This window comes from Geotrypetes seraphini, chromosome 13 (genome assembly GCF_902459505.1).
Source record: "Geotrypetes seraphini chromosome 13, aGeoSer1.1, whole genome shotgun sequence".
NCBI classification, from domain to species: Eukaryota; Metazoa; Chordata; class Amphibia; order Gymnophiona; family Dermophiidae; genus Geotrypetes; species Geotrypetes seraphini.
Genome location: NC_047096.1, coordinates 32,713,949 through 32,729,845, shown reverse-complemented (window position 1 = coordinate 32,729,845; position 15,897 = coordinate 32,713,949). Strand labels below are relative to the sequence as shown.

The window sequence follows — 15,897 nt, the reverse complement described above, 5'->3', positions numbered from 1 at the left end:
GCGCTAAATCGGTTAGTGCGCCTTAGTAAAAGAATGGGGTAAATGTTTATTCAAAGGCTGCCTTAGACTTGGATTTTCATAGTGTGCCCAAAGGGAGCGTGATTAGTGCAGTCAGAGCAGGATGACAGTATCTAACAGAGGTAAGCCTAGAACGTTTGTCCTCCCTGTCCACTATGACCCTGGCAGCTGGAGGTTGCTCCCTCCACCCCTGTAAGGGCTTGTGTTTATTTCTCTAACCACTTAGAACTGCCACGCAAGGCAGTACCCGGGCACCTTAAGCAGCACATCCGACAAATCCAATAAATGTCACAAAAATTCTGTCTGGTTTGTCAAACTATTTCAAGCACTGTTTCCAAACCAGGTCACGGTTTAACATAGCAGCTTAGAGTAAGGGATTGGCAAAAGTTTTCAATAAGCAATAATCGCGCCTCGGTTTAACCTCATTGGCTACGATACTTGGGTCACCACGCCGCCCAGTGGTATAAAGTATTAAGTGGATTTACTAAAAGAAATTAAAAACTGGTTTAAGAGATATTTGGAGCATTGAGATTAAGCATGAAATTACTGCATCTCAATGGCCACAAATTTGGTCTTGGAGGATGAAATGTACGGTGTCAGCATCTATGAGACAAACTTGGTTTTTTCTGTTACATAGAGCGTTGTGGACCCCTGTTAGGTTGCAAAAATTAGATAGTTCTTTGTCTAATAGATGCTGGCATTGTCATTTAGAAGCAGGAACTTTAGATCATTTATTGTTTCATTGCCCATATATTATGAATTTTTGGAAATCAATTTGGGACCAAATTAATAATTTATTAGATAACCCAGTGGCATTATCCTATGATACTGTGATATTTGGCATGGAAATGAGAGCAAAAAGTCAGATTTCTGCTAACAACAATAAATTATTACTAATAATGACTGGTGTTGCCATTCAGCAAATTACATATAATTGGTAGGATTGGAAGAGATTAAATTACAACTTTTGGTGGAACTCTTTATGCCATATCTATAAAATGGAAAGATTTATTACTTTACAAAGGGGATACTTTAAGAAATTTCAGGATGTGTGGAAACCATTAACAAAATATTTTTAAGGATTAAGTAAAATTATTTCCCTTTTATTTATCAGTTCAGGATGTAGGGAGGGGGATATTTTATTATTACATATATTATATAATAATGGAATATATGGTTGGGAGGGATGGGAAAGGGGAAGGGATAAAAATTTATATAATGTACCAATGATTGTTTATAAGTGATGTATTTATTGTTACTGTGAATGAATATATTTTACACTTAATGTAATTTTGAAAATGAATAAAGAACTTATAAAAAAAAAAAAAGAGTAAGGGATTGGCTATAGCCTTGGCAATCCCTTAAGTTTACGTCAGTAGTGATGCTAGTGATATGAGCTTTCCATTCAGGGTTTTACACGCTGAGCGGCCGTGTTGCAGATGGAATGAAGAGTGTGTGAATAAGCTTTTAAGTGAGGTGAGTATCTTCACTTTGTATGTGATCTAAGTAGTCTGTAAGAATACATATTTTCTTTTCATTTAGAAAACCATGCCCTGAAGCAGATATTTACAGGTGATGCATGCATGTTGGCGACGGTTAAAACTAAGTGAATGCCAGTTGGCGATTGTTGAAAACGCTTCCTTTACAGATACGTTATCACACTTATATAAAAGAATATTAAAAAAAAAATGTTTAAATGAATCAAAGAGAAGATGACATATATAAATAAAATGAGCTGATTGTAACCTTTAAATAATTTCCCTGTTGTTTTGATATTGTATTTACAAATTATTTTAATTTAAATGATTTAATCTATGTGTTAGAATGTCCTTATCTGTTTTTTAACTCAATATGAAAAATTGTATGTCTGTGTATTATGTTACCCATTTTTTTAAATATTTTTTACAATTTGTACATCGCCTAGAATGTTGAATAGGCGATTAATCAAACTATATAATAAACTTGGAAACTTGAAAGCATAGTGATGTTTAATAGTAAAGTTTTATGTTAGAGTGTCACTTCTGATGGCTCTATAAACATTTCCGAATACAGTTTAAACTCCTCTTGCTGACTTACAAGTGCATTCGCTCTGAAGCCCCCCCGATATCTCTCCTCGCTTATCTCCCCCTGTGCTCCTCCTCCTATGATCTCCGCTCGTCGTGCAAGCCCCTCTTATCAGTACCCTTCTCTTCCACTGCCAACTCCAGACTCCGTCCCTTCTTTCTTGCGGCGCCGTATGCCTGGAACAGGCTGCCTGAATCAATGCGTCGTGCTCCGTCCCTGGCAGTGTTCAAACCCAAGTTAAAGGCTCACTTTTTTTTTAAACTGCTTTCAACTCTTAACTCCCACTCACTGCTGTCAGATACCTATACCCACTATAATCTTCCCAACCCTGAAATGTCCTGTCTAAGTTAGATTGTAAGCTCTTCTGAGCAAGGACTGTCTATTGTACGTTAGAATGTACAGCGCTTTGTATACCTTTCAGCGCTATAGAAATAATAAAGAGTAGTAGTAGTTATGGTATGTGAGTTCTGAATGAAGCCATTTGTTACAGCTACGAGCTGCTATATTAAACTGCGACCTGGTTTGAAACAAGCAGCACCTCAGCACCAATCTGCTCTAATAACAGTTCCTAATCAAGTGCTCCCTATTTTAGGATTTTTCTACATAAATAAAAAGTCCAGCTGCAAAGCCCAAACTCTACTTGTATCACTCTATACCACACACAGATCAACATGTTTGTCATAATACTTCTCCTTGACACTTTTCTCCTCCAGCACTGGTGAACATAAATTGTACCGTGAATTCTCCTCTTTACCACCCAAATTAGAGGACTTTCTCTTAGATTGCTCTAAGTCTAATAGATGCTGGCATTGTAAAATTGAAGTTGGAACTCTAGACCATCTTTTATTTTATTGTCCATGTATTCAGGCATTTTGGATATCAATATGGGATCAAGTTAATATGTTGATGGAGAGTCATGTGGCTTTATCCTATGACACAGTGATTTTTGGAATGTGTATGAGGGCCAAATGCCAAATATCTGCAGCAAACAATAAATTATTGTTGATTCTTACGGGAGTGGGAATTCAACAGATAACAACTAATTGGAAAGACTGTTCTAGATTGAATTGTAATTTTTTGGTGGAACTCAGTTTGTCATATGTATAAGATGGAAAGATTTTTTGCGATACAGAGGGGGTATTTTAAAAGATTTCAAGAGGTGTGGAGGCCATTAATTGAATATTATAACGAGTAAAGTTTATTCTTTTTCCTTAGGAGATAATATATAGAAATGGGATGGGATGGGAGGGATAGGGAGGGAAAAATATTGGAAAGATGTTGTTATGAAAAATAAGGAGATATATGTAATAGGATGGGATATTTATTGTTGTGCATTACTGGGTATAATAAAATGTTTAAAGTGTTTGAGGAAGAAGGATGGGGGGAGGGACAGATTTCATGTCAGATTAATAGTATTATCAAAAAGGGATGTATAATTATATATAAATTTGGAAGGAATATTTTATTGATATGGAAAAGGGTGGGAGGTGGAGGGGGGAATAAAAACATGTATAATAATATTGTTTAAGAATGCCAAGTGTGTTATGTAAATTAATTGTAATAATACTGTACACTTGTTGAAAGAAATAAAAAGGAATAAAGATTAAAAAAAAAAAAAAAGAGGACTTTCTCCCCCATCTCCTTCTTCTACTTCTATCTCCGCTTCCCTCTCTCTTTCTTCTACCTTCTCTTGAATTGTACGTCGCTTTGAACCTGCTTAGGCATAGAGCGACTCACAAATTGTAGATTCGATTAAAATAGGTGTAAGGCAAATCAATGTCTTAGGGCTCTTTTTACTAAGGTGCGCTAGTGGTTTTAGAAAGCGCTTAGCATGCGTAGAATTGCCCTGCGCGCTAGACGCTAACACCAGCATTGAGCTGGTGTTAGTTCTAGCTGCGTAGCGTGGGTTTTGCGCATGCTATAAACGCTATCGCAGCTTAGTAAAAGGAGCCCTATATCTCGAAAGTTAAAGCCTACAACGGATGAAATTGGCATCCAACCTGACACCGTACATTTCAAAGAAACTGTATCACACTGCAAGAACAATCCAAAACACCTCTAGTTATCTAGCAAAAGAGCTCCAGATTAGAGAGTGACACAGGAATGCTAAAGTGGATAGGGATCTTCAGCCTGGAGAAGAGATGGTTCAGGGGAGATAGAATAGAAGTCGATAAAATACTGAGTAGAATGGAACGGATAGATGTGAATCATTTGTTTACTTTTTCCAAAAATACTAGAACTAGTGGGTATGCAATAAAGCTACTCCGTATTCATTCATTTATTTAATTTATTTATTTTAGTATTTATACACTGCTTATTGTCTAAGCGGTTTACATTCAGGTACTCAAATTGGAGAAAATATTTCTCAGCTCAATGTGTAAAATTCTGGAATTTGTTGACAAAGAAAGCAGTTAACTTAGCAGGGTTTAAAAAATGTTTGGTTAATTTCCTAAAAGTCCATAGGCCATTATTAAGATGGGACTTGGGAAAAATGCATTGCTTATTCCTAGGATAAGCAGCATAAAATCAGTTTTTGCTCTTTGGGATCTTGTGACTTGAGCTGGCCACTGTTGGAAAAAGGATACTGGACTTCATGGACCTTTAGTCTGGCTCCAGTATGGCAACTTATGTTCTATGTAAGGTGAAATGGATTTTATTGTGTACACAGGTATAGTGTGCTTTAGCTGTGATTTGGGGTGAATGTTAATAGTGAAAGGAAGCATGCATCTCTATACAATCTCTTTCTCTTTGTAGTGGAATCGTACAAGCTCATGAATCTTCAATGTGGCTTTCAGAGCTTGGTGTAGACATCCTGAACTGACCTCCGTTGCAAACGGATGTTCTGCATGACAAAGCTAAGATTGGAATAGAATAGAATTATTATGCTTAAGAGAGCATCACTCTGCATCTTGCACATCTCCTATAGCACTCAGCCAGATTTCTAACAAGAGTTGAATGAATAAAGCTATTGGTTCTTTTGTACAAATCTTTTTTTTTTTTAAATAGGTTTATATCCTTTTAACTTCCTAGTAGACTTTAGGGCAAAAAAAATCTAAGAAGAGCTTTACTGTCACACTCTGGTTTGTAATCAGTTTACTTATTCAGGTTTAAGAGAGCTGGACATTTTGAATATGTTCATAGTGACTTCTGGATAGATGATTTTGCTTGAAAGATTGAAAATGTTTTGCTTTGTACTGATGTTAGAAGTCTAGAACTAAGAATATTGAGTATTGTTATCTCTCAGTTAGAATAAGAATGTGTTAATGTAGAACAGTGGTTCTCAACCCTGTCCTGGGGGGACCCCCAGCCAGTTGGGTTTTCAAGATGAATATGCATTAGACATATTTGCATGCCTGTCTCCTCCATTATATGCAAATCTCTCTCATGCATATTCATTAGGGATATCTTGAAAACCCAACTGGCTGGGGGTCCCCTAGGATAGGGTTGAGAACCACTGATGTAGAAGAAGATTCATTAATTCAGAATAAGACAACCATGAGGCCCAACTAAGATTAATGTCAGAAGCTCAGGTCATACGTGGACAGTTTAATCTAGTGACCTGGAAATAAACTAGATCACCTCCAAATTAACACCTAAGGGACTCATAATCAAAAAATATAAATATCCAAAAAGTATCCTAAATCGGATGTCCCAATTGCCAGAACGCCCAAGTGCCGATAATCAAAACCGCCTTTCTGGACATCTAGAGAAGTGTCACAGCCTCTGTGCATCCAGAGCATGCGATGGGTGTGATGGAGGCATGCTACGGGGGTGTCTTTGCGCATGCATAAGGGTGGGTAAGACTTAGATATTTTGCAGCAATAATCACACATTTTGCAAGACATCCTGGATGGAACTTAGATGTTCAGATTTAGACCTGTTTTAAAAGTATCTAAATGCCACAAAGATGCGCAAACTGACCAGATGACCACTGCATGCATCAAGGTAGGACACCCTCACACTCCCCCAGTGCTCACTGACCCCTTTCCACTACACAAAAATGAGGGGAAAAAGGTATATACCTGTCTCATTGGTAGAGCATCAGGGTGCGTAGAGTTACCCGGTGGGTGGGCTAATGAACCATAGAGAGGAGGACCCAGGCCCATAACCACAACAACTATGGTATTAAGTATGAACCCATCAAAACCCACCCAAACCTATTATACTGCCATACAGGTGCTACTTGAAATCATAAGGGCTATTAGGGTGGTACACAGGTGGGTATAGTAGGGTTTGGGTGAGTTTTGGGGGGATTCACCATAAATTATAATGGTGCCCCACTGCTCTGTTGGGATGTCTATGTGGCCAATCCATTACTATGCTGGCCCCTCTCACTTCCAAATGGTCTGGATTAAGATGTTTTGAACATGGACTTTTTGTATTTGAAAATGGACAAAACAGTTAGACGTCCTAAAGGCCAAAACGTCCAAATAGGTAATTTTTTTTTTTAAATGTGGATTCTATCGGTTTCGGAAATGAATGTTTCTTTGCCCCGATATTTGATGTCTTGTGAGGAATGTCCAAAGTAAAACTTAGACGCACTATCGAAAATGTTTCTCTATGTGTCTTTGAAGTTCTGTTCTTTTTACTATGTCCATAACATACCTATCAAAAGCCCCCAAACAAAAATTTGAAACAGAGGAGAGAAGCTGTCCAAAACCTGACATGAAGAGGACCTAAACAAAATGTATATAATGAGAATTCAGATGTTTAAAAAAACATTCTCAGGGCCATTTTACAGTGAGTTCAAAATTTTACAATTCTTTTCATTTTTCTTTCTTACTCCATGCTCCCCTCCCCCCCCCAAAAAATGTTTTTTTCTTTTCACCTTATAACATAAGAAAATAAGTATTGCCATATTGGGACAGACCAATGGTCCACCACGTCCTGTATCTTGTTTCAAATGGAACAAAATCAGGTCTGCTTGTTGACTATATGGTAGACATAAGACTCCTAGGAGACTGGACTCTAGTATTGCTGAGAGAAGTTAGGGATTATCCCTACCCTGAGATGTGCTTAGGGTAGCTGGAAGAATCCATGCTCTCAGGGTCAAGTTGAGATAGTCCTAATTTCACTCTGTTGTATGTATTGACTTGGGAGTCAGAGAAGATTAGAATTTCATATCAGTAGGTGCAAACAGCCCAAACCAGGATTGGCTTGACCCCTGCTTGATGACATTGACCGTTGTGGTATCCCTAGCTTTGACGGATCCATTCATTGTTTAGACTGAGATACAGGGCATAATTTTTTACTGCTAATAAAGTTTCATCCCATACCTGATAGATGACAAGGGAGTAGAAATCCGAGGGAGTCATATTTGCTGGGAGGTGAGAGGCTGAGATGTACAGCTGGTGAGTGGGACCTTGGGGTGATAGTGTTTGTGATCTAAAAGCGAAGAAATAGTGTGATAAGGCAGTGGCTGTAGCCAGAAGGATGCTAGGCTGTATAGAGAAAGGTGTAACCAGCAGAAGAGAGGAGGTTCCTAGCCATTCAAGCCGCAAAACTGGATACCCGGATCTCTAACCTGCTGATGACCACATCAGACTATAAGACATTCAGAAAAGAAATAAAAACAATACTTTTTAAGAAATTCCTAAATCAGCCCTAACTTCACTTACTATTAACAACGCCAAAATAGACAAAAATCTACCCTCACTACACCAGCAATAACAACTATGCTACTAATGTAACCTCCATTTACACACTTCCTGTAAACTGTATTTATCCTTGCCCGAAATTATCTATTTACCACTCTAATTTATCATCGGTTCCTCCATTGTAACCCAGTTTATAAATCTTTTGTAAGCCGCCTTGAACCGCAAGGTAAGGGCGGAATAGAAATCCCTAATGTAATGTAATGTAATGTGTTGGTGCTCCTGTACAGGTCATTAGTGAAGCCCCCTTGGAATATTGTATTCAATTTTTGGAGACCGTATCTGGTGAAGGATATAAGAAGACTTGAAGCAGTCCAGAGAAAGATGATGAAAATGGTAGGGACTTTGTGCCAAAAGACAAACGAGAAGAGACTGGCAAACCTGAATATGTATACTCTAGAGCAGTGTTTTTCAACCTTTTTACACCCGTGGATCGGCAGAAATAAAAGAATTATTTTGTGGACCGGCAAACTACTAAGACCGAAATTAAAAAAACACATTTCTGCCCCGTCTTTGCAAGCTCGGTCCCCACAAACCATCTGATCCCATCTGCACAAGTCTCAGTTATGATTTTATATTGAATGTATTTTATTAAAGTATAAAAAGAAACAATATTCTGTACAATTATCATTTTATAAATATAAATATTCAGAACAAGGACCAACAAAACCCCTGTCTCCCCTCCCCTTCACATATATCCCCTCTACTATCAAGAAAACTGAACAAGCCAAATTATTACAGAATGCTACACAGAAATATCATGCTAACAGAATACTGCAGTCACACATGATAGGAATAGTGTTAGGCTTTGCAGTCCCCAATTATGTCTCTAGCAGGATATATATTTAAAATCTGATATATTGTAATGACAAAATAGAAATAAAATGATTTTTTTTCTACCTTTTGTGGTCTCTGCTTTCATCTTCTTTTCACTCTTTTCCTTCCAGCATCTGCCCGTTCCATCCACTGTCTGCCCTCTCCCCCTTCCATATGTATCTGACTTCTTTCTATGCCCCTCTTCCCTTTCCATCCAGCCTGTGCCTCCTCTCTCCTTTTTACATCATTCATTCCAGCTTCATTACTTTCTTCATTTTTATCTCTCCTACACCAGATCTAGCATCTTTATCCCTCTCTCATTTCTCTGCTGACCCCCTTTCCAGCATCAATCTCTCTCTACTTTCTCATTCCTGTCTCTCCCCTTTCCCTCCTCTAATCTCCATGCCAGCTATTTCCTTCCTTTTTTCCTTCTCCCTTCCCTACTCCCCCCCCATCCAACAATAGCTCTCTTCCCATCCCTGTCCCTCTTCCCCTCCCAGCAGCATCTCTCCTTCTACCTCCCTCCAGGTGCAGTAGCAGCTCTCCCTTTATCCAGCAGCTTCCCAGCCTCCAACAGTGGCTTCCTCTCCTTCCAGCAGCTCTCAGTACTTGCCTGCAGCAGTGATTTCCTTAGGCAGCCTTGGGTCCGTTGCCGCCTCTAAGGAAAGGGGAAGTTGCCGAAGTGAATCACTGCCCTGGTAAGTACAGAGCTGCTAGGAGAGGAGACAGCCACTGTTGAAGGCTCCCCATGATCTTACTCCTGCTATGCCCTGCACATTCACGATCCCCCCAAGCCGGCAAAAACAGCTTTGCACCACAGGCCCTGCTGCCCAAGACGAGCCGGAGGCCCCTACCTACCGCATCCTGCACGTGGGCAAACTTTCAGCACAGACGCTGCTGATGGCCCCAATCCACATGCTGACTTCCCCACGCACGCTGGCCATCTCCCTTCTACTTGCACCTCCCCCGCGGCCCTCTTCGGCGACTCGGCAGGGGCAGCAATCAAGACAGGCTGACGATGTTGGGCATTCCCTCTCTGAGTCCCGCCTATTTTGTTTCAACTTCCTGTTTCTGCATAGGCGAGACTCACAGAGGGAATGCCCGATGTCGGCAGCCTGTCTTGATCGCCCGAGGTTGGGAGGAACAGAAGATTTCCGCGAACACCACTGGGGCAGGAAATTTAATGGCATTGATCTCGCTGGCCCTGCGCGGACCAGCAGGAATTTTCTGCGGACCAGCGGTTGAAGAACTGTGCTCTAGAGGATAGGAGGAATAGGGGAGATATGATACAGACGTTTAAATACTTGAAAGGTATTAATATAGAACCAAATCTTTTCCAGAGAAGGGAAAATGGTAAAACTAGAGGGTATAACTTGAGGTTGCAGGGAGGAAGACTTAGGAGTAATGTTAGGAAATTCTTTTTCACAGGTTGATGCCTAGAATGCCCTTCCCAGGGAGGTGGTGGAAAGGAAAATGGTGACGGAATTCAAAAAAGCATCAGACGAAGATAGAGGATCTCTAATCAGAAAATGAAGGGTATAAATTGAAGAGCCAAGGCTGGTACTGGGCAGACTTGCGTAGTCCATGTCCCGTAAATGACTCAGTTTAGGCTGAGCTGGGGAGGGCTTCAATGGGAACTCCAGTAAGTTGGAACAGGATGATGGTATTGGGCAGATTTTACAGTCTGTATCCCGCAAATGATGAGATGTGTTTGGATAAGAGTAGGTTGGAGTGAGCTTTGATGGCAACTCCAATACTTGGAACCTAAGGACAGTACTGTGCGGACTTTATGATCTTTAGCCCAGAAATATCAAAGAAAAAAAGACAATTTAATTTAATCACGAATAACTATTGGACAGATCAGGTTATAGAAATGGTCAGGAACCACTTCACAGGTCATAGGCCTGATGGGCAGCCGCGGGAGCGGACCGCTGGGCGCGATGGACCTCTGGTCTGACCCAGTGGAGGCAACTTCTTATGTTCTTATGTTCTTATGACTATTCAGGTCTTTATCTGCTGTCATTTACTATGTTACTATTAATTGTTGGTTTAAAATAAAATAATTCAGTTTAAGTTTAGTATGTTTAATTTACTACCAGAATTTTATTACAAATTAACATACAATTCAAATATTCATTGTCCCTTGCAAACCTGCTCACTTAAGGCAGGATTTCCAACACTAATTGCATCAATTAATTAAGCATTAAGTTCCTAATATGTACAGGTGCCAACACTTATCAGTCAATTATGCCAGGAGCTGTAAATTGTATGGAGAAAAAGGGTAACAAGATGTTCTGAACTGATATTTATTTAAAAAAAAAATTCCAAAAAGTTCCTTCTAAATGCTGAAACCAGCTAATAGATTTTGAAAAATGTCTTAAAACTATTACGTTAACTCCTTATATTTCAATTACATAGTGTCCCCCATCAAAAACATTATTCCAAATGGAAGGTGAGCATATCATAACATACTGGGATATCAGATCATTGGACCTCTCATGATCTGTATATCATCTCATCCACATCCTGAGTTGTGTGTCATAATCATTTATGCTCAACCCTCCAATCCCCCCCCTTTAATAAATTATCCATGAGTGATGTCTAAATACTAGTCTTAATCTACAGCAACACTGTTGCCAAAACTTAATATGAACAGAAAAAAAAAGAAACTGTTGCAATGTCTGCCTTCAAAAGGCTCAATATCATCAAAATAAAGGCTGGTTTCAGCATTTAGAAAGAACTTTTTGGAATTTTTTAAAATAAATATTAGTTTTGAACATCTTGTTACCCTTTTTCTCCATACAACCTTTGCTTGGGTAAGATGTGTTTCAAGGCCTAAATTCTCCAAAAGCTGTAAATTGTGCATGTGTGTGAATAGATTGGGGAGGAGCCTAAAATAAAGTAAATATAAGCTTGCATGACATGGAAAAAAAAGAATCATTAAAACTGATGTTAAAATTCAGATCCAAATTCAAAATCAATCTAAAGCAGTGTTCTTCAACCTTTTGATGCCTATGGATCGGCGAAAATAAAATAATTATTTTGTGGACTGCCACTGGTTCGCGGACCAGCAGCTGAAGAACACTGGGCTAAGTTGTGGGCCAGACCCCATCCATCTCCACCCAATCTCCGCCCCAGACCCCGCCCCCATAATAGTACTAATTGTAACACCATTTTTTCTATTTATTTTTCATAAATACACAAATATAATCATATTAACAACACATAATGGTTAACCACAAAATTAAACTACACAAAGCACACTGTATGCTTCTCAATATTTATTCCTACCAAAACACAGATAACCCCATGCAAATAAGGGACCAAAAACTAAAAGTACAAATATATACAAACAAACCTGAAGGTGCAAGACTCTGCATGCAGTACAACCCCAGAGGAAAAGAAACAAATGCATTTCTTCCTGAACAGACAGCAGATGTAAATCAATCACTAAATTAAAAATAAAATCATTACCCTTACCGTTGTTCTCTCCCTCCCTCCATGCTATGCCTTGCCTTCTGGCCTGCTCCCCCCCTCCCCCCTCCCCTCCCTCCCGGTGTTATCTTCAGGCTGGCTCCCTCTTCCTCAGTGCTACAGTGCCTAAAGCCGTGAGAGGCGGCTCCTCACGTGTCCCGCACCTCATCTGGAAGCCTTCCCTCTGATTTTGCGATGTCAGAGAGAAGGCTTCTGGTTCAGGCGCAGAACACGAGTAGGAGCCCGTGGCTTTGTAGGAGCCGGCTCGAAGACAAAGCCACATCGATCGCACCGTGGACCGGCGGCTGAAGGGCAGTGTCTGGGGCCCGATACACGTGCTGGCTGTGGACCGGCAGGAAATTTCTGTGGACCAGCACCGGTCCATGGACCGGCGGTTGAAGAACACTGATCTAAAGTGTTTCTTTGGCTTTTTTTTAAAAGCTGATGCTGGCTCTTTTGGTTGTTTGAGACAGGTTTCTTAAGCATAGGGGCTTCTTTTTAAATAAACACTACTACAAGGTGTGCTTGGTTTTCACATGATAGTTTTAGGCTTGATGTGCGCTTCCCACATGCTAAAAAATAAAATTGGGGGGGCCTGTATGGGGGCAGAGAGTAGGTGTGTTCTGTGTTAATCAGTGCAGCTACATTGCCAAACGCTAACCAGTTAGCATTGTATGGGTCCTTACTAGAAGTCTGCATGGGAACGGGGATTATGGGAATCCAATGGGGACGGGTGGGGACGGAGAGGATCCTGGCGGGGATGGGTGGAGACGGAGAGAATCCTGGCGGGGACGTGTGGGGACAGAGAGGATCCTGGCGGGGACGGGTGGGGACGGAGAGGATCCTGGCGGGGACGGGTTGGGACTGAGAGGATCCTGGCAGGGACGGGTGGGGATGGAGAGGATCCTGATGGGGACGGGTGGGGACAGAGAGGATCCTGGCAGAGACGGATGGGGACAGAGAGGATCCTGGCGGGGATGGGTGGAGATGGAGAGGATCCTGGCGGGGACAGGCGGGGAAGGAGAGGATCCTGGCGGGGATGGGTGGGGACGGAGAGGATCCTGACGGGGATGGGTGGGGACGGGGAGGATCCTGGTGGGGAAGGAGAGGATCCTGGCGGGGATGGGTGGGGACGGAGAGGATCCTGACGGGGATGGGTGGGGACGGGGAGGATCCTGGTGGGGACGGAGAGGATCCTGGCGGGGACGGGCGGCGATGGAGAGGATCCTGGCGGGGACGGGCAGGGATGGGTGGGATTTCTATCCCCGCGCAACTCTCTAGTCCTTACTCCCTAGAAAATAGGTGTACCGTAAGTGCTCAGGTGCTAATGGCCAAGCGCTAATTTGGCAAATTAGTACATGTCCATTAATGGGAATAAAGGAAAACGGGGCCATTTTATTGTCTCGTCAAAAGTGGCCTCAGTTCATGGGAAAAACCTGTGCTGGGGATAGTGCTGGCCTTTGTTTTGTTTTGTTTTTTTAGCACAGCTTAGTATTGTTATTGGCAGACTTAAGATACTTATATTAGTCTGAGAGAACTGAAGTTTTTAAAATAGGTTTTTGAATTTATTGGACTATATCTGAATTATGGACTGATGTGGCTGTTAAAACCTAGTGGTTACAGCAGTAGACTGCCATCTTCTTCTCCCACTGATGCTTCTTGTGACCTTTACCCTCTATTGGCTTGATAAGAAGGGATTTCCCTATCTCAGAGGACTTAAAATGTAATTTGTCTTGAGCTACCAGTGAAAGACATGAGCTAAATTGAAATAAATACAACCAGGCTAACAGCAGTCGGTGAAAGTTTAAGTCCATAGCTCATATAACACCTTATTATATGAAATTACACTGGCTCCCAGTTGAGGTTAGAGTGCTTTTTTAAGTTTGGATGTTTGTGCTTTTTTTTGTTGTTGTTCAAAGAGTTTTATTGATTTTATAAGCAAGAGATGAAATACAAAGCCAACAATATGGGTGTTCCAACAAGGAACACAGTGTAACAAGATCATTAACAAGTGTGAAGTGCATCCACAATGAAATAATAATCACAGATGAATAAATGCATAAGAAATAAGAGGTGAGATGACAATAGTTCTAGAAAAGAATATAAAATACATTAGGTGATATACTCTAACAATGCACCAGAATAATCAGTCGAACTGATCCAAACATAACATAAAAGAAAGTAATATAAACAATATGAAACATGGAGCATCCGGACAGGTGCCTGAAATCAGATGACAAGGGTGAGGTAAAACACAGAATATACAAATGAATATAGAAGTCAAGGATCTGATTTACAATATTCAAGTACGGGGGACCAAATTTTTGTATAAGAGGTCATGGAATTATTGCATTCAGCAAAATGACATTCATATTTCACTAGAAGACAAATTGAGTTCCACCATAAATTGACATGCAGTTTAGTGGTATCCTTCCAATTGTGAAGAATAGTGGAGAGGGCAGTGAATAGAAGTATAATTAACAAGCGCTCATGAGTGATGGATAGAGGGGCAGAGAGTATCGAAGAGCCATTAAACAGTAAGTCAAAGGAAAAAGCATCAGTGATATGAAAGATACGGGCAATTGTAGACCACACATTCGACCAGAAAGATGAGACGTGTGAGCATGAGTAAAGCATATGAAGTAAGGAGCCATCAGGGGATTTACAGATCCAACAACATCCATCATATGACCGATTTATTTTGGCTGATTTAGCCGGGGTCCAAAAAGCCCTGTGGTATAAGAATATAGCTGTTTGTACGTGTGAGGCTGATCGAAGTGACTTCAGAAGTTTAGGCCACATGAGTAGCCACGAGTGTTCGGTGAATGATGTATGTAATGAAGCGTCCCATTTAGATATGGTATCATGGGGAGGTGTAGTGGTGTGAGATTGTATGTATTTATACCACTTGGACATCTGACCTTTCATGGTAGAATAGGAAAGAAACAGGTTAGGTAAGTCAGGAGGAACAGCAAGAGAGGTGGGAGATGGGAAGGCAGATTTGAGGCTATGATGAAGCTGAATCCAGAGGAAGTATTGAGATTGAGGAATGTGGAATTTGACCATGAGGTCAGAAAAGGAGAGCCATTGGTCATTCTGGAGGAGATGATGAATATACCAAATCCCCTGTTGCTGCCATCTCTTCCACGCCACCATCTCCTTATTAATTGTGATAAGAGGATTGTTCCAGACGGGAGCTAATGAAGATACTGCCCATTTATGAGGAGAAATAGAGTCAACATAACAAATCGCTGACCATGTGCTCATAAGAATGTGATTAGCTTTTATAGAAGCAATAAGAGGCATACATGGGGCGTGCTTAAGAGAAAATAGATCCGTTAAGGAGAGTTCGAGATGTAGTCAATTGGGGCTAACGGAAATCGGATTAGAGTCTTGCCAAAGAGAGCCCTGTGTCATTAAGAAGGCCATGTGATAACTTCTAAAGCAGGGAAAATTAACACCCCCCCCCCATTCACGAGGAGATTTCAATTTTTTAAGCGCAATTCTAGGTTGTTTTCCCTGCCAAAGTCCACAAGGAGTTTCTCCATGCTGGCGTAAACAGCGTGAGGAAAGAGAATGGGAAGCATGTTGAGAACATAATTCATTTTAGGGACGATCATCATCTTAATAGTCTAGAGACGACCGAACCAAGTCAGGTTGAGTGGAGACCACTTGCGAGTGCATGTAAGGATAGTGGAGATAAGATGTTCGGTATTAAATTGTAAAGTGGAATCCAGGGAGGGACCAAAGAAGATTCCGAGATATTTTATTTTATGGGGGGACCAAAGAAATCCCTGTCCAGTGACCTCCGTCTGCACGTCTATACAGTTTAGAGGCATAAGTTCAGACTTAGAGATATTTAGCTTGTAGC

General features: G+C 40.9%; 1 pseudogene; it reads right to left on the bottom strand.

Annotated features, from left to right (window-relative positions):
- Positions 1–293: 293 nt before the first annotated feature.
- On the bottom strand, positions 294–471 carry LOC117347925 (annotated as a pseudogene).
- Positions 472–15,897: the final 15,426 nt, after the last annotated feature.